The sequence below is a fragment of the Macrotis lagotis genome, chromosome 5, assembly GCF_037893015.1.
Source record: "Macrotis lagotis isolate mMagLag1 chromosome 5, bilby.v1.9.chrom.fasta, whole genome shotgun sequence".
Taxonomy (NCBI): Eukaryota; Metazoa; Chordata; class Mammalia; order Peramelemorphia; family Peramelidae; genus Macrotis; species Macrotis lagotis.
The window spans coordinates 67698545-67723679 of NC_133662.1; the positions used below are offsets into that span (position 1 = coordinate 67698545).

The 25135-nt window shown below is 32.9% G+C and overlaps 1 pseudogene; it reads left to right on the forward strand.

The window, feature by feature from the left end:
- The first annotated feature begins 22424 nt into the window (after positions 1-22424).
- On the forward strand, positions 22425-23437 carry LOC141489298 (olfactory receptor 14A16-like; annotated as a pseudogene).
- The last annotated feature ends 1698 nt before the right edge of the window (positions 23438-25135 follow it).

Sequence of the window (25135 nt, forward strand, 5' to 3'; positions counted from 1 at the left end):
TTTTCAGGCAGTTCAGCTATTCTTAACATTATTTCTCCTTCACCTGTCCATCAGATCAGATGTTTTTCTGATGATATTTTTCACATTCTCTTCTATTTCTTTCAGTCTTTTGATTTTGTTTTATTAGTCTTTGCTGTTTTGTAATGCCATTCATTAATTTCCCTTTGTCCAATTCTAGCTTTCAAGGAATTCTTTTTTCCTAAATTTTTTATTCTCTTTTTCAAGGTGATTGATTTATTTTCATAATTTCCTTGATTTTCTTGGATTGTTCTTATTTTTAATAATTTCTTCTTGATCACATTTATTTGAACTCTTTTTAAGTTCTTCTGGGAAATCTTTTTCTGCTTAGGATCATTTGACGCTACTCATTGAAAGAAGAATAACTTTTTTTTGCTTCGTTATCTTTCTCTAAACATTAACCTAGATCCCTCATGGTAGCTATGTATGTTTGGATTCTTTCTCCCTTGTTTGCTCTATTTTAATTTTTATCATCATCATCATCATCATCATCATCATCATCATCACCAAAGTGCTATAACTGTGATCAAGTTCTAGTTTCTAATTATGTTGAATAACAACCTGGGTCATGATATCCTGTAAATGATCTTACTCTCTGTAGTCCCACTGATGACTGCAAACTACAGTTGTTCTCCCTGCCATGGAAATGAAACCTAGAGACTTTGGTCTCTTCCAAGTATCCAAAGCCAGCAAAAATATTAGTAGATGGTATAAAATATATATATAGTTTATTAGTTTGTTATATATCATATATTACATATTGTATAGATTAGTATATAGTAGGGACTCTTCTGCTAATGCAACTCACCAGGTGTGTGCTAGTCCTTTGCTGCAGTGGCATACCAGAGTGGCATACCAGGACACATCTGTTCAGCCCAGTTCTGTTGGGCATCCCTACTCAGTAAAAGGTCACTCAATTCCCCCCCCCCCCAATCCCTAAGACATCCACACTGTCTATGAGATAAAAGTTTCTAAGGCCAAGGCTGTCTCCCTATTCCAGCTGCCCACAGGACTTGTTATTATTGATTCCACAGAGTTGTTGGCCTAGAGGTGTTTGTACTTCAATCATGCCTACCACTGGAAATCAGATCTTTCCTGGGCCTTCTCCAATCATCTTGGGAGAATCACTGTTTTATCCAGAATTTATTTATGCTGCTCTGAGGGAATATTCTGTCCTTTTTGTGAAGGAATCTTGAAGAATGAAACTTTTCTCATTTAATCCACAGTCTTCCCAGAATCCCCTTCCTGTAAGTACCTTTGAGCAAAATGAAATTTAGCTGATCACTTCTCTTAATTATATTTGCAATTTTGCTTGAGATCATGATGGCTACCTCTTTTTTTATTCAACTGAAGCATATTAAATTCTACCATAGCCCTTTATTTTTCTATTTCACATGTGCCTGTCATAGTCTATTGTTTACTATCTGCATGTTCCTCTCTTCAATTTTCTTCTGTTTATATGGCTTTTGCATTTTATCCTCTACCTTCTCTACAATTTGATTTGCTTGTGATCATTCCCTCCTTTTACCCCTTCTTCCTTTTATCATGTCTCCTTACCCTTGTCCCCTTCCCCTACTATTTTCTGTTAGATAAGCATCATTTTTATACATAAATGAGTGTGTTTATATATTCTTCATTCTTTGAACCACTTCCAATGATATGGGATTCAAGCATTGTTCACCACCATCACTTTTTCATTTTCCTGTCTATTATATAATCCTGGAAAAGTCATGGAAATTCTGACAGCACTTTGAATAAAAAGGATAACAATACACTTCCTTTCAGTGTTTTGAGGATAAAATATATTCCTAAAGTGTTTTGCATACCTCTATTTAAGTACTAACTAATCTGTTATCATTGTTGCCACCTCACAGAACTCTTAAGATGAATACATTTTATAAGTTTTAAGATAAGATATTTTGAGAGATTTCATTTTTATTAAAGTCTTTTTCTTGGTATTGATGTTATTCACAGAATTAATGATAAAAGCAAAGGCTTAATCTCCGTATTTAGCAAATGAGAAAAATAAAACTAGCAGAGGAACTGATTTGAACAATATTTCAAATTGGGAAAATCAGAATGAACTCAGGTCTCCAGACCCACCACTCTGAGATTTCTTCTCATTATTTCCTAGCTATTTCTTATCTCTGTGCAGACATTCAACGAGTCTTTCAAAGGTTATGGCTAATGTCACCAGAATGATAGCATTCCTTCCCTTTGGATGTGTCAATTCCTAGGAGCTGTAGGTCTTACATCTTCATTTCAGTTCACCTCTCATCTCTCAAGATGGCCAACTTAACATTCTCATTTAATTCTTTCTGAGAGAAAACCTAACCATGTTTCACTTCTGTAATTGTTCCTAACTCTTCAATAATTTTTCTGATCAATAGATTCTCCATGTTTTATTTAGGGTGTACCTCATAGTCTTTCTAATCATTTTGTTTACATCATCGAAATTTTTTATTTTTTACCCTCACAGCACTCCTATGACTGCTATATCACCATCTGTCAGCCCATACACTATAAAATCATTAGGAATACAGGGACTTATATGTGGACCACAGCTTATTTGTGGTTCACTAGGAGTATGATTGATGTAATATATGAAATTATGGCTTTCTCCTGGTCCTTCTTTGGCATGAAGGAGATTCATTAGTTCGCCTGTGATATCTGTTCTTCCCTTAGGATCTCCTGTTGTTAGACATGTTGATGTGACTATGACTATTGGAGGAAGTTTAGGAATTCTCAGTTGTATCTACATAAATAACTCATGGTTACATCTTCTCAACTGTGCTGATGATTACCACCACAGGGGATCAGTCAAAAACCTTTTGTACTTGTCTGTCCCATCTCATTGTTCTTTTAGTTTTTGAAATTTTATTTTATTTTCAAATTACAATTTACAGTCTTATGAGTTACATGTTTTTCTAGTACCTTCCCTCTCCACTCCCTACTCCCTAAGACACTGAACAGTTTGGTAAAAATTGTAAATGTACATTTGGGTTTAATTTATTTACATATGAATTATTTTTTGAAAGGGAAACTGCCTGCAAATGTAGTCAAAGTATCAAGCAAAATAATGATCTGTTCATTTCCAGTCCCTTGAAGTACACTCTCTCCCTCCATCCCTATAGTATATGAACCACAGCACTACAACCATCCCCAACCAAAGTGTTGGGTAGACTGCCTTCTATATCTTTAGTACTCCAACTTAGTACTACAGCATTTGTTAATAGAAGAATGGAATAAAATGATGTCACTTCATGGTGTGTTTACATCCAACCCTTCTAAGTATACTCTTCATCTGCCCTATTGTACTTAAACTCTCCTTAAATAAAGTATCTAAAAAGTTAGATTTTTCATGTTTTAATTATGTACAGACCTTCTAAATACTCTCCTTGTCTCTCCAAATGGAAAACAAAATCCTTATAATCAACATCACTTTGTGACTCATTTATACTCATAGCCTCTAAGTACAATCCCCAATCCCTTTATATGTATTTGTGTCTGTGTGTGTGTGTGTGTGTGTGTGTGTGTGTAAGTATGTATTCCATCAACATTAGCTAAGGTATTATCTAAAGGATCAACACTTTTGTGGTCATCCTATATCCATACCCTCTTTCTGGGAATGTTTCTTTTAATTATCCTAAGAGAAATTCAATTCTCAAGAACTGAAAGTATTAGCTATCTATGTAGAAATGTACAGTTTAATGTTCTTGATCAGCATCATTCCCCTTTCTCTTTACCTTTTTAATTATCTTTAGACTAATATATGAAGATTGAATTTTCTCTTCAGTTCTGAATTTTTAAATCACAAAATTTTGGAAGTCCTCTGATTCATTGAAAATTCACATTTTCCCCTGAAGACTATGCTGAATTTTGCAGGGTAGTTAATTCGTGGTGGTAATGTAATGCTCTCTGCCCTCTGGAATGTCATGTTCGTTCAGTGGTGAAACTGAAATTCAGATTGTGCTTCCATGGTATGTAAATTGCTTCTTTTTGACAGATGGCAATATTTTCTCCTTTTTTTGAGAATTCTGGCTGCAATATTCCTTGGAGTTTTTATTTTGGGACCTTTTCCTGGAGATGCTCTGTGGATTCTTTCGAGTTTATTTTGTCTTCTTATTCTAGGTTATTAGCGCAGGTTTCCCCTAATAATTTCCTGAAAGATAATTTCCAGGTTCTTTTTTAAAAATCTAGCTTTTGAAGAGACAGTAATGTATAAATTATCTATTCTGGATCTATTTTCTCTTAAATTAAAAAAATTCCATTTTTTTTTCCAATTTTTAACATTCTTTTTCCTGTTTTTCCCTTTTTTCCTGTATTTATTTTGCAGTGTGCTTGTTTTTCTTGAAGGTACTTTAAATTTCTTTTTTTCAGCCTATTGTTTCATGGAGATGAAGCATCTCATAGAGTCATTAGCTTCTATTTGTCCAATTCAAATTTTTAGGATTTTATTTTCTCAAGGTTTGTGTTTCATTTTTGAGTTGGCTAATTTAAATGAATTACATTCTTTTTCTAATCAATGATTTTTAGTTTTATAGGAGTTGATTTTTTCCATCAATTTTTCATAATTCTCCTTCCTGGATCTCCTTTCTTTTTTCCATTTTTCTTCTTTGGTTTTTAAAATCCTTTCTAAGTTCTTCTATTTGAATTTGAATTTGAGGCCAATTCACAACTTCCTTTGAGATGTTCCATGTAGGCAATTTGTCATTGCTTTCTTTTTCTGAGATGGCATTTTTATAATCGCTACCTGAATAGTAGCTTTCTGTAGTTTGCACTTTTTCATTTTTACTAATTTTATTAGCTGATCTCTATTACTGGGATCCAAGGAGTGTAGTTCCAAGATTTTGGTACTTGAGTCAGTTTATTTATTGCCAAGATATTGCCTATGAAGCCCAGGTGCTGACTATGTAAGGATTTTTTCCTCCTTTATGCCACAGCTTTTACCTGTTCAGTGGTTTGTTCCTGAAAATAGGTCTGTCAGTTTCCTCAGAGTTACCAACGTTGAGATTTTTTCTAGGGTTGGTACCCTCTCTGTTTACCCTCTATTTAGCTGAGCTGGAACCTGGTCTGCTATCTAGCTGAGCTTGGACCTGGATTGCACCGTGGCTCAGAGCCTCCTTCTTACTTTGCAGTTCTTTTGCCTATGCTGAGCTATGCTTCCCCTTTTCACCCAAAGAGATAGACCTTTACTGATCTCCTCCATGATATCTTGAGTTGAGAACTTACAGTGTTCTTTTTTGGTGGGATCTGTAACTCTAAGGTCTGTGTGGAGGCTTCATTTTCAGTTGTGTCAGGAAAAGCCCTGGGGGCATGCTAATTTCAAATTACTATTTTGCCTCCACCCTAGAAATCCTCATGACTGCCCCATAGAGCTCCATTTTGTACTTATAGTTTTTCTTTCTTTCTTTTTTTTATTCAAGGCAATGGGGTTAAGTGGTCTGCCCAAGGCCACACAACTAGGTAATTATGAAGTGTTTGATTCTGGATTTGAATTCAGTTACTCCTGACTCCAGGTCTGGTGCTCTATCCATTGCACCACCTAGACTCCCCAAGTTTTTTATTTCAAATGGGGTGATGCCTTTATTGGAAGCCATCCTGGACTCTAACTTAACTCTAGAGTTATTATACCTGCCTACAGAAGCATATAATTGTACAAAGATAAAAACATACATACCTATGTATGTATATATATATATATATATATATATATATATATATGTATATATATATATATAATATCATCTGCCAGCAGTAGATTATACTATATTGTATATGGGTATTTATTCAGAAATGTGTGTTTGTGTATATAGATTAATGATTCTGCATGTGATTGTTAAAGTGTATGTAATTAAATCCATGACCAAAAGCATTTTGCATGTCTACAATGTCTGAGATATCATAATGTTTTGAATTCTTATATCTGATCATTGCAATGTATCTAAGGAGTATTTAGGGAAATATTGTCACCATTTTATAGTTAAGGAAATGAAATTTTTTCAAGTTTCTTGGAAAGTGATATTTCATCTGTTTTCAAGTCACATTACTATATTTTTATTTTACCATGCAAACAGATGTTATTCTGCAGTAGAAATACATTAATAGGAAGACCTTCAAATACATTATTTTCAAATCAATGCTTTCCTTTACTTTAATTTTTTTATAAACTTGAAATATGTGATCAGAACCCCAGTATTGATGTGAATATTAAAGATCATCCATTTTTTAAATTTTAATTTTTTGTAACATTTTAAGTTTGAACTGTCTCCCTTCCTCCCTTATTACCCATATTAGAGAAAAATATCATTTGTACAGAAATAGAAAAATATGTAAAATCATATTATGCAGAGTTCTATTTATCAATTCTTTCTCTGGAGATTGGTAACATCTTTCTCCATAATTCCTTTGTAACTATTTTGAATATTTATGATACTCAGAATAACTTGATTATTCACAGTTATTTTTTTAGCATTATTGCTCTTACTGCTTACAAAGTTGTATTGCTTTTACACATTTCACTCTTCAATATTTCTTGCAAGTCTATGCTTTTTCCTAATATTAGCTTATTTGGAAGATAGTATGGCAGAAACTAGGAATAAACCAACATCTCACACCCTGTACCAAGAGAAGGTCAAAATGGGCTCAGGGTCTAGACATAAAAGACAATATTATAAACAGATAAAGAGAATAAGAGATAGTTTTCCTGTCAGATCCATGGAAAGGGGAGCAAAGAAGAGACAAAGATAAAAGAACAAACTGAATAATTTTGATTACATTAAGTTAAAAAAGTCTTTGCTCAACAAAACCACTACAGCCAAGATCAAAAGAAAAGTAATAAATTGGGAAACAATTTTTACAACAGTGTTTCTGACAAATGACTCATTTCTAAAATACATAGAGAATTGAGTCAAATTTATAAAAAAATCATTCCTCAATTGACAGTCAAAGGATATGCAAACATTATAAAAGTCCAATATGATGAGGAATCATAGAAATGTATATTTTAAAAACTAAGGCATCAGTTCACCTACATTAAAGTAAGGGAATGATGTTGAAGATGGAAAAATTCCCACCTTATTGACTACATAGGATAAATCATACATATACATACATCATACATACTACATATCATACAGAATTTCAGATTTTTTTGCTGAATTGATGAGTTTTATTGATTATTATATTATTATTATTATTATTATTATTATTTATTATGAATTTTACAACTTTTCCCCTAATCTCTATTCCCTTCCCCCCCACAGAAGGAAATCTGTTAGTATTGACATTGCTTCCAGGGTATACATGAATCTAAGTTGAATGTGATGAGAGAAAAATCATATCTTTAAGGAAGAAACATAAATAAGAGATAGCAAAATTTAAAAAGATAACTTTTTTTTAAATCAAAGGAAACTGTCTTTAGTCTTGTTCAAACTCCACAATTTTTTCTCTGGATACAGATTATATTCTTCATTGCAGATATCCCAAAATTATGCCTAATTGTTGCACTGATGGAATGAACAAGTCCATTAAGGTTGACCATCAACCCAATGTTGCAGTTAGGGTGTACAATGTTCTGATTCTGCTCAGGCTGCTCAGCTAGTTCATGCAAATATTTCCAGGCTTACCTGAATTCCCATCCTTTCTGGTTTCTAACAGAACAACAGTGTTCCATCAAATACATACACCACAGTTTATTAAGCTATTCTCCAATTGACGATCAATTTCCAATCCTTTGTCATCACAAACTGGGCTGCTATGACTATTTTTGTACAAGTGATGTTTTTTCACTTTTTCATCATCTCTTCAGGGTATAGACCCAATAGTGGTATTGCTGGATCAAGGGGTGTGCATATTTTTTTTTTTTGCCCTTTGGGTGTAGTTTCAAATTGTTCTCCAGAAAGGTTGGATGAATTTACAACTCCACCAACAATGTAAAAGTGTCCCATATTTCCCACAACCATTATCCCTTCTGGTCACATTGGCCAGTTTGTGAAGTGAGGTCATACTTCTGAGAAGCTTTAATTTGCATTTCTCTAATACGTAATGATTTAGAGCAATTTTTCATATGACTATGAATTGCTTTGATCTCCTCATCTGTAAATTGTCTTTACATATCCTTTGACCATTTGTCAATTGGGAAATGGCTTTAAAAAATTGACTCAGTTCTCTGTATATTTTAGAATTGAGTCCTTTGTCAGAAGAATTAATTGTAAAGATTGTTTCCCATTTTACTACATTTCTTTTGATCTTGGTTACAGTGGTTTTGTCTGTGCAAAAGCTTTTTCATTTAATGTAATAGAAATCATATAGTTTGTTTTTAGTGATGCTCTCCATCTCTTCCTTAGTCATAAACTGCTTCCCTTTCCTTAGATCTGACAGGTAAACTAGTCCTTGATCTTCTAGTTTGCTTATAATATTGTTTTTATGTCTAAATTCTGTATCCATTTTGATCTTATCTTGATATAGTGTGTGAGGTGTTGGTCTAATCTATGCTTTTTCCATACTAACTTTCAATTTTCCCAGCAGTTTTTATGGAAGGGTGTTTATCTCAATAGCTGGACTCTTTGAGTTTATCAAACAGCTGATTACTATAAACATTTCCTGCTATTGTACCTAGTCTATTCCACTGGTTCACCACTCTATTTCTTAGCCAATATCAGACAGTTTTGATGACTGATGCTTTATAATATAATTTTAGATTAGGTAGGACTAAGTCACCTTCTTTTATACTTATTTTCATTGAATCCCTGGAAATTCTTGGCTTTTTATTTCTCCATATGAATTTACTTACAACTTTTTCTAATTCATTAAAGTAATTTTTTAGAATTTTGATTGGTAGGGCACTAAACAGGTCGTTCAGTTTTGGTAGAATTGTAATTTTTATTATATTAGCTCGACCTAACCATGAGCAGTTGATGTTTGCACAGTTATTTAAATCTGATTTAATTTCTGTGAGAAATGTAATTGTTTTCAAAAAGTTTCTTACTCTGCCTTGACAAATAGACTCCCAGGTGTTTTATATTGTTTGAGGTTACTTTGAATGGGATTTCTCGTTCTACCACTTTCTGCTATAACTTACTAGTCATATATAGAAAAGTTGAGGATTTATGAGGATTTATTTTATATCCTGCAACTTTGCTAAAATTGCTAATTGTTTCCAGTAGTTTTTTTGGATGATTTCTTGGTATTCTCTAGGTATACCATCATGTCATCTACAAAGAATGAGATTTTTTCTCTTCCTTCCCAATTCAAATTCCTTCAATTTCTTTTTCTTCTTTAATTGATGAAGCTAACATTTCAAATATGATATTGAATAGTAGTGGCAATGATGGGCATCCTTGTTTTACCACTAAACTTATTGGGAATGCCTCTAGCTTTTACCTATTGAATATAATGCTTGTTGATGGTTTCAGATAGATACTACTTATTATTCTAAGGAACAATCCATTATTCCTATAGGCTCTAGTATTTTTAGTAGGAATGGGTGCTGTATTTTGTCAAAAGCTTTTTCAGCATCTATTGATATAATCATATAATTTCTGATGGGTTTGTTTTTGATATAGTTAATTATACTAACAGTTTTCCTAATATTGAACCAACCCTCTATTCCTGGGATAAATTCTACTTGGTCAAAATGTGTTATCTGAGTGATACCTTGCTGTAATTGTTTTGTTAAGATTTTATTTAAGATTTTTGCATCTATATTCATCAGGGAGATAGGTCTTTAATTTCCTTTCTCTTTTAACTCTTCCTGTTTTGGGTATCAGCACCATATTGTTGTCATAGAAAAAGTTAGGCAGAGTTTTATTTTCCCCTATTTTTCCCAAACAGTTTATATACAATTGGAACCAATTGTTCCTTAAATATTTGGTAGAATTCACTTGAGAATCCATCAGGCCCTGGAGATTTTTTCTTAGCAAGGTCTGCGATGGAATATTAAATTTCTTTTTTTCTGTGATAGGGTTGTTTAGGTATTTAATATCCTCTTCATTTAACCTGGGCAACTTATATTTTTGTAAATATTTGTCCATTTCACTTAGATTGTCAAATTTATTGGTATAGAGGTGGACAAAATAATTCCAAATTATTACTTTAATTTTCTACTCATTGGAGGTGAGTTCAACTTTTTCATTTATGATACCAGCAATTTGGTTTTCTTCTTTCTTTTTTTTAATCAAATTGACCAGAGGTTTATCAATTTTTTTAGTTTTGTCATAAAGCCAACTCTTGGTTTTATTTATTCAATAGTATTTTTGCTTTCAATTTTATTAATTTCTCCCTTAATTTTTAGAATTTCTAATTTCGTATTTAGTAGAGTTTTTTAAATTTGTTCTTTCTCTAATGTTTCAGTTGCATATTTCTTTCATTAATTTCTTCTCTCTAATTTATTCATGTAAGCATTTAAATATATAATATATCCCCTGACAGTTGCTTTGAGTGAATCCCATAGGTTTTGGTATATTGTTTCATTATTGTCATTATCTAGGATACAATAATTAATTCTTTCTATAATTTGTTGCTTGATCCACTCATTCTTAAAATTGAGGTTATTCAGCTTCCAATTAGTTCTGAGTCTATATCTCCCTGGCCCAATATTGCATATGATATTAATTGCACAGTGATCTGAGAAAGATGAATTCATTATTTCTGCCTTTCTGCAGTTGATCATTAGATTTTTATGCCCTAGTATATGGTCACTTTTTGCATAAGTGCCATGTTCTACAGATAAAAAGGTATATTCTTTTCTATCTCCATTCAGTGTCATCCATAAGGCTTATCATATCTAATTTTTCTAATCTATTTACCTGTTGGGAGCCAAGCTCTCTAAGCTGCTTGATACAGTCATGGCAAAAAGACTCAAGGGGGTCACACCACCTGATGGAACAACATTTCCTTCTTCAATATATATTGGGATTCCATGTATACCAATATTTGTAGGACTAATACTGATTGCAAAACTTACTCATCCTAATAATGGAATTACTATAAAGGAAGGATTCCAGAGAAATTCACTGAATAAAACAGATTGTGAACTGTGTCCAAATTTAACAGGATTGCCTCTCCCTGAGGCATACAAAAGGTTCCAACATTATGAAATTTCTGGTAAACCCAACACTTGGAATTCCAAGGACATGTTAGAATATATACAGGGAAATCAGATACAAAATGGGTTAGGTAGAAATTCTGGGAAATCAACAGCTTTGCCCCCCTTATCATGTACAGGAATATATGATAAAGATGGTGAAAGAATAGGTGACGGATATGTGAACTCTAACAGCCTTAATTTATTGGGAAAGAGTAAAAATGTCGCAGAAACTGTGGTTTCTATCAACAAGGGCTGAAATGAAAATTGGTTATTGAAGGAGTCAATGGATGGGTGGACAAACATAACTGCCGTTACTGTAGGTTGTCAAGGGAGCGTATCGAAAAATATTACATATGTGGCACAAAAACATAAAAGCATTCCATTAAATGAATTATATCAGAGATTATTATCATGAAAGTTCTGCTTAATTAATAGCTTTACTATGCAGCAACAAACTAGGCAACAGGCAGTTTAAGGTCATCATGGTATGAGCAGGGACCAGAAATTAATTACATGATTGATATTGAAACTTGTAACCACATGAACTATATGATTGATAATGAAAATTGTAAACTTTTGTAACCAAGGAAATAATCTTGGCTTGTTTGCTTGATGCTCATATGATCCTGAGACTATAAAAATAAATCTGAGCAGCAGTCAGTCAACCTGTTTCTGCCTTCAAACCCTTGCATTGACTCAATTCCTTTCACCAGCTCTATGCCTCCTGTCAGGTTCCAAGGACCCCACAGAGGCTGGACCCCTGCATTTATCTCCTTAACTTCTTTCTTGTTAATTTTATGATTTGATTTATCTAAATCTGAGAGTGAGAGGTTGAGACCACTAGTAGAGTTTTGCTGTATATGCCTTCCTATAGTTCTTTCAGCTTTTCCTCTAAGAATTTGTATGTTATCCCATTGGATGCACACATATTCAGTATTGAAATCACTTTATTGTCTATGGTTCTTTTTAAAAGGGTATATTATCCTTTCTTATCTCTTCAAAACTATGCATTTTTGCAGCTAATTTGTCTGAGATAAGGATTGCTACCCCCATTTTTTTTTGTTTCTGAATACCATCCCCTTCAGTGTGTTTGCCCTCCATATCCACGCGTCCCATTTCTTTTTCTTTTCCCTTTTTCCCTTTTCCCTTACCTTCCTTCTGTTAGTTCCCCTTTTTCTCCCCTTCCCTTTCTCTTTTCACCCCTCCCCTTTTCCCCTTTTAAGATTTGAAAGGTATTAAAGTCAACTTAACTAATTAAAGTAAACTTAAGTTAACTAATTAAGTTAACTGAGTATGTGAATTTAAGCCAAGCCTGATGAGAAGAAGAATCAGGTGTTTCTCCTCACCTCCCTTCTTCCCCTCTATTACCATAGGTCTTTTCTACCTCTTACTGTAATGAGATTTACCCCCCCATTCAATCCCCTCCCTCCTTCCGTCTCCTGCCTGTTCCCTTTTTTAAGGAGGAAGTGTTTTTAAATCATTCTAAGTCATAGAAAATTCTGAGTATCCATCACTTCTGGCTAAGTATAATCTCTCTAATAGAGTTACAATTCTTGAGAGTTATTAGAGTCTTTCTCCCAAATAGGGTTATAGCCACTTTCATTCCATTTGATAGCAGTTTCATGGATATGTTATGAATGTCCATCACTTCTGGATAGGTATATTCTCTCTGTTAGAGTTACAATTCTCAAGCGTTATGAGAATCTTGCTCCCATGCTGGGAATTAGCCAGTTTCATCTTATTGTATAGAAGTTTATTTTTCTTTACCCCCCCCTTTTAGCTTTTCATGTGTCTCTTGAACCTCCTATTTGATGTCTGAATTCTCTATTTAGCTCTGGTCTTTTCATCAGGAATTTTTAGAATTCTTGCATTTTGTTAAATGTCCATCTTTTCCCCTTGAAAAAGAAGACTCAGTTTTGCTGGATAGTGGATTCTTGGCTGCCTTCCAAGTTCCTTCACTATTTGGAATATCTTGTTCCAGACCTTTTGATCCCTTAATGTTGATGTAGTCAGGTCCTGTGTAATCCTTACTGTGGCTCCTTGGTATTTAAATTGTTTCTTTCTGGCTGCCTTCAGAATTTTCTCTTTTATCTGATAGTTCTGGAATTTGATCACAACATTCCTTGGGGTTTTCATTTTATGATCTCTTTCCAGAGGGGATCGATGTATTCTTTCAGTAACTATTTTTCCCTCTCGTTCCATGACATATGGGCAATTTTCCATCACTAAATTCTGTAATAGTAAGTCCAGGCTTTTTTTTTCTCTTCAATGTTTTAAGGAAGATCAATAATTCTCAGGTTGATGCTCCTCTATCTATTCTCGAGGTCAGTGGTTTTGCTGATGATGTATTTTACATTTTTTTCTTTTTTTTCTATTTTTTGGTTTTGTTTAAAAGGCTTTTGCTGTCTCATGAAGTCCTTTCTTTACATGGGATCCATTTTTATTCTTAGAGAGGAGTTTTATTCATTTACCTTTTGCAACTCCATTTCCAATTGGTCAATTCTATTTTTGAAAGAGCTTTCCATTTGATCAATTGAAGTTTTGATAGAACTATTGGCTTTTTGCATTTGCCCAATTGAGGATCTGAGAGAATCATTCTCTTTTTGTATTTTCCAATTGAGAATCTGAGAGGAATTATTCTCATTGTGTATTTGTCCAGTTGTATTTTCCAATGATTTGTTTTCTTGTTGCAATGTGATTATCTTCTCTTGGGTTTCTTTTCCCCAAATTTCCAATTGATTTTTAAACTCCTTTCTTATTTCTTCAAGGATGTCTTTCTGTGCTGGAGACCAGATCATATTCTCCTCAGAAAGGGGTAAATCTTTGTTGAGGAGGAATAAGAGGAAAGGAAAGAGAAAAGTACAAATGGGGAAAGATATCATGAAGGAAAATAATGAATTACTCATTTTAACTCTAAATGAGACTGGGATGAAGTCTTCTGTAAAATGGGAGTGAATAGCAGGATGGAATAAAAACCAGAATCTTAAAATATGTTCTTTACAAGAAATAAATTTGAAGCAAAGAGATAGACACAGTACAAGTAAAAGACTGGAGCAACATGTATTTTGCTTCAACCAGTATTAAAAAAAATCAGTGGTAGCTATCCTGATCTCTGACTGAGCAAAAGCAAAAATAGATCTAATTAAAAGGGTTAAGAAAGGAAATTGCATCTTAAAATGAACCAAAGGCAATGAAGTTATATCATTATTTATTATATAAATATCTATTACTAAAGTATCCAAATACCTCGAGAAGTTGAAAGATATAAACTGAAAAACTAAAATAATGGGTGACTTCATTTTTGTCTTGCAGAACTAGATAAATCTAATCACAAAATAATAAAGAAGGAAGTTAGAAAGATAAATAGCATCTTAGAAAAGTTAGATATGCTAAACATTTGGAGAAAAATATTTGGGAATAGAAAGAATTTCCTTTTTACTCTGCATTACATGGTATCTATACCAAAACTGAGCATGCACTAGGGCATAAAAAAACTTTCCATTCAAATGATGAAAGGTAGAAATAATAAAAGTATACTTTTCAGTTAATGAACCAATAAAAATTACATGTAATAAAAGGTCACGGAAAGATGAGCCAAAAATTTATTGGAGAGTAAATAACTAAAAAGTGAGTGAATCAAGCAGCAAATCCTAGAAATAATCAATCATCTCATCCAATAAAATGATAACAATTACACATTACACCAAAATTTATGAGATACAGTCAAAGTGGGTTTTAGGGGCAATTTTCTATCTATAAATAGTTCAATGAATAAAATAAAGAGGAGAGCAATGGAACAGCTAAAAAACTATTAAAAATCTAGGAAAAGAACTAATTAAAGATCCTCAATTAAACAGGAAAATAGAAATGCTGAAAATCCAAAGGGAGAATAATAAAAGTGAATGCAAGAAACCCATTGACCGAATTAATAAAACTAGGAGTTGGTTTTATGAAAAAACCAATAAAATAGATAAACCTTTGCTGAAGCTGATAAACAAAAAGAAATATGAAAACAAATTGCTAATATCAAAAATGACATGGTTGAACTTACCACCAATGTGGAAGAAATTGAAGAGATAATTAAGAACTGATAGCCTGAGTGAAATTGATGAATATTTACCAAAACAAACAAGCAAAAAAGCTATCCAGATTAATAGAAGTGGAAGTAAAATAGTTAAATACCCCATTTCAGAAAAAGAAATTAAAGACACAATCAATAAATTCATTCCTTAAGAAAAAGTCTGCAGATGGATTTACAGTTGAAATCGATCAAACATTTAGAGATCAATTAATACCAATACTATTTTTAGAAAATAGGAGAAGATGACGTTCTGCCAAATTATTTCTATGAATCCAACATTGTGTTGATACCTAAACCTAAACAGGCAAAGAAAATTATAGACCAATCTCCCTAATGAGCATTGAGACAGAAATCTTAAATAAAAATTTAGCAAAGAGATTCCAGCAAGTTATTATTTGAATAGTATACATAATGATCAGATATCCCCAGGTCGGTGGGCATGGTTTAATATTAGGAAAACACTCAACATAATTGAACCTATCATTAATAAAAACAACAGAAATTGTATGATTTATCTCAACAGATGCTTTAAAAAGCCTTTGACAAAATGCAACATCCATTCCTATCAAAAACACTTATGAGTTAATTTTCCTTAAAATAATAATCTCTCTAAAACTATCAAGAAATATTATCTGCAATGGATATAAACCATGAATATTTTCAGTAAGATCAGGGATGAAGCAAGAATGCCAATTATCATCATTACTATTCAATATTGTGTTAGAAATGTTAGCTTTAGTAGAGGGAAGAAAAGGAAATTGAAGGTATTAGAATTGGCAATGTGGAGGCAGAGCTCTCACTCTTTGCAGAAGATATGATTGTATATTTAGAGAACCTAAGAAAATCATCTAAAAACTACTTAAAACAATTAAATTCAGAAAAGTTGCAGGATATAAAATAAGCTCACAGAAATCATCAACATTTCTATCTATGAACAACAAAATTAAAAACCAAGAAATATAGATAGAAAATCCATTTAAAGTAATTGCAGAGAGACTGTTAAATACTTGGAAATCTCTCTCCAAAGACAAACTCAGAAACTATATAATCACAATTAAAAAGTGCTCTTCACACAAAGTCAGATTGTGATAATTAGAAAAAATGTCAATGGCTCATTATTACCATGAACTAATTAAAGAAAAATGATAATTCCACCCAAATTAAATTACCTATTCAGTGCTATGCCAAACTGCCAAGTAGCTACTTTCCTGAACTAGAAAAAATAGTGAAATATCACATAAATCAAAAAATGGTCAAGAATATCAGACAAACTCATGAAAAAATAACATAAAGGAATGTGGTCTTGCTCTACAAGATTTAAACTATATTATAAAGCTACAGTCATCAAAACTACCTGGTCCAGGTTAAAAAATAGAGTAATTGGGGGCTGCTAGGTGGTACAGTGGATAGAGCCCTGGTCCTGGAGGAAGGAGAATCTGACTTCAAATCTAACCTCAGACACTTAATTATTGCCTAGTTTTGTGACCTTGGGCAAGTCAGTTAGCCCCATTGCCTGAAATAAATAACAAAGAAATAAGAAAAAAAAATAAAAAATATAGTAATGGAGCAGTAGATTAGGATTGTTCAAAAGGAACAGTATAAATGTCTATAGTAATCTATAGTTTGACACACCCCAAACTGGAAAATAGTGAGGATAAAAACTAGACTTAGATCCACACCTCAGACCCCATCCCAAAATAAGATCAAAATGGCTACAGGTTTTAGACATAAATGTTGATACCATAGGTCAATTAAAAGACCAGGAAATAGTCTGTCAGATCTATGGAAAGGGGAGAAATTTATAACCAAAAATACTAATAGAGTACATTATAAACTGCAAAATGGAAATTTTGACTGCATTAAATGGAAAAAGTTATTGTACCAATAAAACCAATACTATCAAGATTAGAAGGAAAACAGAAAACTGGGATTTAATTTTCATAGCTAGGAGTCATGATTATTGTATAATTTCTTAAACATATAGAGAATTGATTCAAATTTATAATGTTACATTTCATTCCCCAATTGACTAAGATCCAGAAGAAATTATAAAACATGAGAAAATTCCCATATATTCCAAGATATCATTGTAGCTAATTTCAGTGGCAAAGAATTGGAAACTGGAAATTGATAGATGCCCATCGATGGGGGAATGACTGATCAACTTATGGTATATGTATATTATGGCATACTATTGTTCTATAAGAAACCTGAATGGTCAGATTTTAGAGAAGTATAAAATGAATTACAGCAACTGATGCTGACCAACAGGAGAAGAACCAAGAGAACATCATACACATTAACACAATACTATGAGATGAACAGCCTTGTAGCTCCTTTCTGAAAGTCCAGAGAGTTAAAACAACCCTGGGAGACTTGTTATAGAAAATGCTATTCACATCCAGAGGAAGAAGAACAAAACAAACTAAAACAAATAAAAACCTATATAATCTGTATGAACACGGCCCATTAAAAAAAATTCTCTTATGTTTTTCATTCCTATTTCATGGTTTCTTTCTTTTCCCTTTGTCTTAATTACTCATATAGAAAATGACCAAATTGTAAACATGTTAAACACAAATGTCTATGTAAAATGTTCACCAGACTGAGCATCATTCAGGGTAGGGAGATAGGAAGGGAGGGTGGTGGCAAATTTTGTAATATAAATATGCACATATGTATTGCAAAACTTTCCTAACATGAGATTGAAGAAATGAACTAAAATATAAATTGAGTAAAAAGAAGAAAAAATGTTTAATTCATAATAATTGATCATCTTATATTGTTACTGTTAGTGTGTACAATGTTCTCTTCATTCTCATTTCACTCTACATCAGTGCATGCAGGCCTTACTCATTATTTCTTACAGAACTATAGTTTCAACTATAGTTTCAACTAATGGTTATCCCCTCAACTTCCAATTGTTTGTCACCACAAAATAGCTACTATAAGTATTTTTGGACATGTGGGACTTTTCCCTTTTTTGATCTCTTTGGGAGTTTTCTTGCCATTTGAGCATAGTTCCAAATTTCTTCCCAGAATTTTGAATTAGTTCATAACTCTACTAACACTGCATTAATGCCTCAGTTTTCATTCATAGCCTTAAAAATAATTTTCCTTTTCTATCATATTAGTCACTATGATAGATGAGAGCTTCTTAAAAATCAATAGTAAAGGGGGTGACCAGGTTGCACAATGGATAGAGCATCGACCCTGGAGTTAGGAGTACCTGAGTTCAAATCCAGACTCAGAAACATCATAATTACCTAGTTGTGTGGCCTTGGGAAAGCCATTTAACTCCATTGCCTTGCAAAAAAACATAAAGAAAATCAATAGTGATTTAGAACAATTTTATAGGACCTTATAGAGGCAGGAAGTGGTACAGTGGATAAACCTCTGGTCTTGGAGTCAGCATAATGGGAGTTCAAATGCAGTCTGACATATTTGAAACTTATAAGTTGTGTGATCTTGGGCAAGATTGCTTCACATCCAGGACCATTTATCTGACCACTTGATCCAGATAACTCTGGAGGAGAAAGTGAGGATGGTGACTTAGGAAAGTTCACTCAAATCCAATTCTGGTACATGTCATGGCATCACCTCCCAGATCTCATTGGTGTTCTTTAAGAACATAGGGCAAACATGATCATCATCACTATCATATGACTTTAGATAGCTTTGATTTTGTTCTCTTAAAATATGCTGTTCATATTTTTGACCATTTATATACTGGAGAATAATCTGTATTTTTTGAATTTCATTTGGTTCTCTATAGTTTAGAAATGGGCCTTGAATCAGAAACACTAACTAAAATCTGTTTCCCATCTTTTTGGACTCTTTCTAATATCGGTTGCTTTGGTATTGGACATGTAAAACTTTTTTATTTTAATGTAGTTGAAATTATTCATTTTGCAATTTATTATGTTCTCTATTTCCTGTTTAATTAAAAACTTTTCCCCATTTGATAGATATGAGAGATAGAATATTTTTTGTTTTCCAAATTGGTTTCTGTTATGCTGTGTCTGAATAATGTACCCATTTCAACCTTCTCTTGATAGGGGTTAGGAGGTTATGAGGTGTGAGCCCATGTCTAGTTTTTACCTTTCTATTTTAAGTTTTACCAGCAGGATTTCAAATAGTGAATTCTTATCCCAGAACTTAGAGTCATTGTGTTTCTCAAACAGTAAATTGCCATAATCATTAATTACTGTTTCTTCTGTACCTAATCTATTCCATTGACCCTCTTTACTATTCTTTCACAAGTGTCAGACAGTTTGAATTACTGCAAACTGGTCTATCTAGAGCACCATTGTTTGAATTTTTTCATCCCCTTAATTCCCTTGATATAACTGAATTTTAATTCATGCAGATGAATGTTGTGACTATTTTTTCCTAGCTTTATAAAATAATTTTTTGCTAATTTGATTGAAAATGCACTGGATAGGTAACTGAATTTAGGTGGAATTGCCATGTTTAGTATATTAACCTGTTCCACCTATGAGCAACTGATATTTGTCCAATTTTTTAGGTCTGATTTTATTTCGGTGAAAAGTGTTTGGCAATTGTATTTCTTTAATTTTTGAGCTTATCTTTGAAGGTAGATTTGCAAGCATTTTATGATGTCTATATCTTCCTCGAACTCCTTTAATTTCTCCTCTAAGAATCTGGATGCCATAATATTTGCTGCATATATTTTTCATATTTATAATACTTCATTTTAGGATGATGTAATTTCCTGCCTTCCCTTTTAATTTGGTCTATATTTACATTTGCTTTGTCTGAAACATGGATTGCAACAACTGCCTTTTTTGTTACTTCAGTTGAATCATACTATATTCTACTTTACCATTACATAGTGTGTAGCTTTATATTTCAAATGCATTTCTTGTAAACAAAATTCTATAGAATTCTGATTATTAACTCTCTGAACCTTGGGGAAAATCTTGCTAATGGACTTTACAGATATTTGACAAGACTCCAGGTCTTTTCTCCTTAGATAATTTTTCAAGAGTGAATGATGCAATTATATAATAAGAATTTCAATGATAGAGCAGACTAATATATATGATCATTTAAAGAAAATTTATATACTAGACCCAAAATGATGAAGTGATTCCTATGACTAAGAAGACTTGAGTCTTTCATCCTAGTGCAACTATTATATTTCTCCTTATGTTACAGTAACCTTTGGCCTAGGAATTGATGGAAAGGAAAGCACAATTCTTGATTTCGTCTTCAAGTCACCAATGGATAAATTAATTTCTTCCACCAGTTGTGAAAAATGAACTCACTGCAAAATAAACTTTGTTTCTCTCAAGGTAGAAAATAATTGTACTTTCTACCAATGGCTTGAAGAATTTAACTAATTATAAGGTATGAATTCCTACTTTCTGATCTCAAAACACATTTGTATCTTGTTTCCATGAGCAAACAGAAAAAAATGTACCTCCAAAATTTTGATGAAATGATAAACATGAAGGGCAATATGAATATTTGAAGAGAGATAATATTCATGCTCTTTTCATTCAGATGTCTAAGATGTTATTTACAAATAATGTATATATACTTACATATATTTATAGACATATATATGTATAACAGAGAAAAGACAAAAAAAAACTGATCCTGATTTCAATGCCTATAATTTCTTCAATATTGATAAACATATAAAAAAGCAGATTATCCAGGAGTGGGTGGTGTACTACTGGCAATTAGTAATTTGAGAAGCAGTTTCTTGTAAAAAAAAAAGGATTATGGACTAGATCTTAAAGGAAAGCAGGGATCTCCACAGGAGAGAGGAACAGAAAGTGTATTCTTGGTTTAGGGAAGAGACATAAGGCATGCATTTAAACATTTGGGAGATAAGGTTTTGTGGGTGAGAAGTAGCAAAAAGTTTATTTGGAATATTATATATATATATATACACCAAAAATATAATGCTTTATAATATAGATAACATAAGAAAAGAGATGAAAATTGGGGGCAACTAAGTGGTATAGTGGATAGATCACCAGCCCTGGAGTTAGGAGGACCTGAGTGCAAATCCAGCTCTCAGACACTTAAAAATTACCTAGCTATGTGACCTTGGGTGATCCACTTAACCCCATTGCCTTGCAAAATAAAAAAAAAAGGAATAAAAATTAAGCTCAAAAAGGCTGCTGAGGACAACAAAAGATAATATATATATATACGTATATATATATGTATATATATACGTATATATATATATATATATATGCCATAAAAGTACCCAAAACATAATTTGACATTGCATTCTAAAAAAGATTTTTTAAAATTTTGTTATGTACATTTCAACCCAGTAAAAGTGAATTAATTATCTGAGAGAGTTATCATATCCCCTCCTGCCTCAAAGGAAAAATTATAGAACAGACCCACCATTAGTGGGAATGTTTAAGAAGCTACTTTTCCATTTTGATCATTGAACTGCAAGGCAAGATGTTCAATCTAGAATAAAAATAGCATTATTTAAATCTACAATAAAAAAAGCATTGTCAGCTGTGAAGAATAAGAAGTAAATCAAATGGACTCTGCAGAGTGTTAATCTATGTCCTTAATATCTACCAGGGGAAGGCAATTCTAGTCTTTTCATGGAAATTCTAGTCTTGGGTTAAACATGTTATCATTATGCATCATTGGAATCATGAAAATCTTCTCAGGAAATTCCATTAGTATCACAAAATTGGAAATAGATTTACTTCTGTTATAAGTTAAGATTGCCCCAAATTTTTAAGGAGCAGAATGTATAAAACTGGTCTTGAAATCAGATTTCCAGTTTGTGTTTCTGTCACTAAGAACATGGTGGGGGGCCACTTAAATACACTGAGTAACAAAATAACTTTTCTGTTGATAGGAAAAAATAACTCAAACTAGCAACTTAATAAGGTATTCTTTGAGGCATTAATTCCAAAAAATACTAAATACAGGAAAAGATAATTTTTGATGATTTCCTTTCTTAGTTCATAATCCTATTTAGTGTTTCATATAAATTTTGTGAATTACAAAACATTCTTAAAATCATCTTCTCAATTGTCCAGATTTTACAAATGAAAAAACAGTTTGACAGGGGAGAGTGAATTGCTTGAGATTGAAAACTGGCAAAGCCAGAACAAGAAATCAGGTCTCCTGAAATCCAGATCATTGTGTGATTTTCTAAGTTGGGACCTGCTTCTTTTTTCTCTACGGGAAGTTTTAAAAAAAAAAACCAAACTTCAGAATATGGAAAACTTCACCACAGAGACAGTATTCTTCCTCAGTGGATTTTCCAGTACATGGAAGGTACAAGTCTTACATGCCATTTTCTTCTTATTGATCTACCTGATGTCTCTGATAGGAAACCTGCTCATCTTCACCCTCATCTCTCTCGGTGGGCTTCTCCACACTCCCATGTACTTCTTCCTGAAAAACCTGTCCTTATTAGACCTCTGGTTCATTTCTGTTACTATCCACAAATCTGTTCTAAACTCCCTGACCCACAGCTCTTCCATCTCTTATTTGGGATATGTACTACAACTGTTTTTAGTGGTCTTATTTGCAGGAACAGAGCTTATACTCCTCACAGTGATGTCTTATGACCGCTATGTAGCCATCTGTCAGCCTCTGCACTATGAAGCCATCATGATCAAAGAGTCTTGTGTATGGATGGCAGTTGCTTCCTGGTTAAGTGGAGGTGTGATTGGGGTCATATACTCAGCTAGCGCGTTGACTTTGCCCTTCTGTGGTGCTCATGAAATCCATCAGTTCTTCTGTGATGTCCCTTCTTTACTCAGGATCTCCTGTTCTAAAAAAACCTCATTGCAATTTATGTGAATATAGCTATTGGGTTGGGCTTAGGGATTTTCTGTTGCATTTTTATTATTATCTCCTGTGGTCATATCTTTTCAACTGTACTGAAGATTCCAGCCACAGAAGGTAGGTCAAAAGCCTTTTCCACTTGTATGACCCACCTTATTGTTTTTCTGGTTTTTATCTTCAGTGGGACCATGGCTTACTTAAAGCCACCTTTGGATTCCGACTCAGTTCTTGATCTATTTTTGTCTATGTTCTATACAGTGGTGCACCCATCCCTGAACCCTATTATCTATACCCTGAAGAATAAGGACATGAAGAGTTCTTTTAGGAAGTTTATAATCTTGAAAAATTCTTCAGAGAAATTAACAAAAAAATATTTTCCCATGATTCTAAACTTGCTTTTTACCAAATTACTTCTTCCTTTCATGTTTGTTGACTAAAACACATTTTTTCCATGTATCTAACATCATTTGATCAGAACATACCAAGAAATAAAATTTTCCAAAGTTTATTTATTCACATAAATGAACAAAATTAAAATAATACTTTATATTTCTATAATGTCTTTTAGTTTTTTTCAAGAGCTTTACAGTACCTGACACATTTTAACACTAAATAAATGTTTCTAATTATTGTTAAGTTTCATATTGCTCTTTTATCTCAACAATTATCCAAAATTGTAATTATGAAAGTTGTTATTTGAATCATTTTCCTGTTAAGGACAATGAATCTCAGGGAAGTTAAGTGATTTGGCAAACTCTCCTGTAAGAGGGAGCTTCTTAGATCATATGCATATGAATTTCTTTTATCTTAAATCTTGAAGAAAATTGTCAAATCAATAATTAATGTAAATTAATGTGCAGACTTTCAAACTGTTTAAACATTAGTCAGTATCTATAAAGGGGTATATTTTATTTTGCTTGCATATCTAAAACTGAACCATAGAATCATAGAAAAGTAGTCCTAGGAAAGATGTCAAGAGCCATCTATTCTAATTTTTATCTTGAATTTCATATAAAATATAATTTCTCATTCTGTTTTTGCCAGAAGACTATCTATATGATATTGATAGAAAGTATTAAAGTTATGTGTGAATTACTTGTTATATGCTATGTATATGCATTCTACTATATCTAGACATGCATGTTTATTATATGTTTCTTTGTGTTTGAATATGTGTATCTTTATGGACAAAAATTACTTCTGGGAAGCATTCATTAAGATATTGTTTTATTTCCACCACTTCTTAAGATGTAACTCATTTGGACTTGTTGAACTAGGAGATTAGGGGAGTAGATAACTTACAAATGATAGACAAGTCAGGTGTGTATTCTTATCGTATAGTTATATGATGTGAAAGTTCATTTTAAAATAAAAAAAACTGGCCTAGTCCACTGTATAATTTGTGTGTGTTAAAAATACACATGAAAAATATATTATTTTTGCTTGCCAAGTTGTTTTTCTATACACTGTAGCCTTGTTACCATAGAGGCAGAAGATTGTTAAGACTCCTTGCAAGGAAATAATTTATTCAACTTATTACATTTGTTAAATTCTGAGTTTGGAGTTCCTGATAGTGTGTTCTTTTATGTAGATTCTAAGATACAGATATTGAGAATGCTGTATAGATCTGATATGGTAGAGTAAGGAGAAAATATCCTGAATTCTTTCATATTAACCTGCAAACAACTATAAGCAACATCTAAAATGAATTATGGAATAACAGCACCAAAGAAATGGAATCAAACGCTTTTTAGCCCAAGACTACTTGTAAGGTAGAACAATCGATCTCATTTTAGTAAAAAAAAAGAAACAAAAGACATGTTCAGTATTGCAACAAGCCAGCAGCAGATCATGCCTCAGCAAAGTAGCAGGAAGGTCTGAGCCCCAGTGCAGTTTAATTACTGAGACCTCACAGTTCAGCAGTAGGCCTATCACAGATCCACTCCCTCTCTTCTCCACCCTTATGGGCATCAACACAACATTAAGTGAGCCACAAAATCAGACTCTTGCAGCACCACGTGGCACCAGCCATGCCCTGCCTCCACCCTCACCTTAGTGAAACACCAAGAGAGCTACAGAGCAAATGAGGATCCACTATATACTTCAGCATAGTACCAGATGAACAAACAAACTCC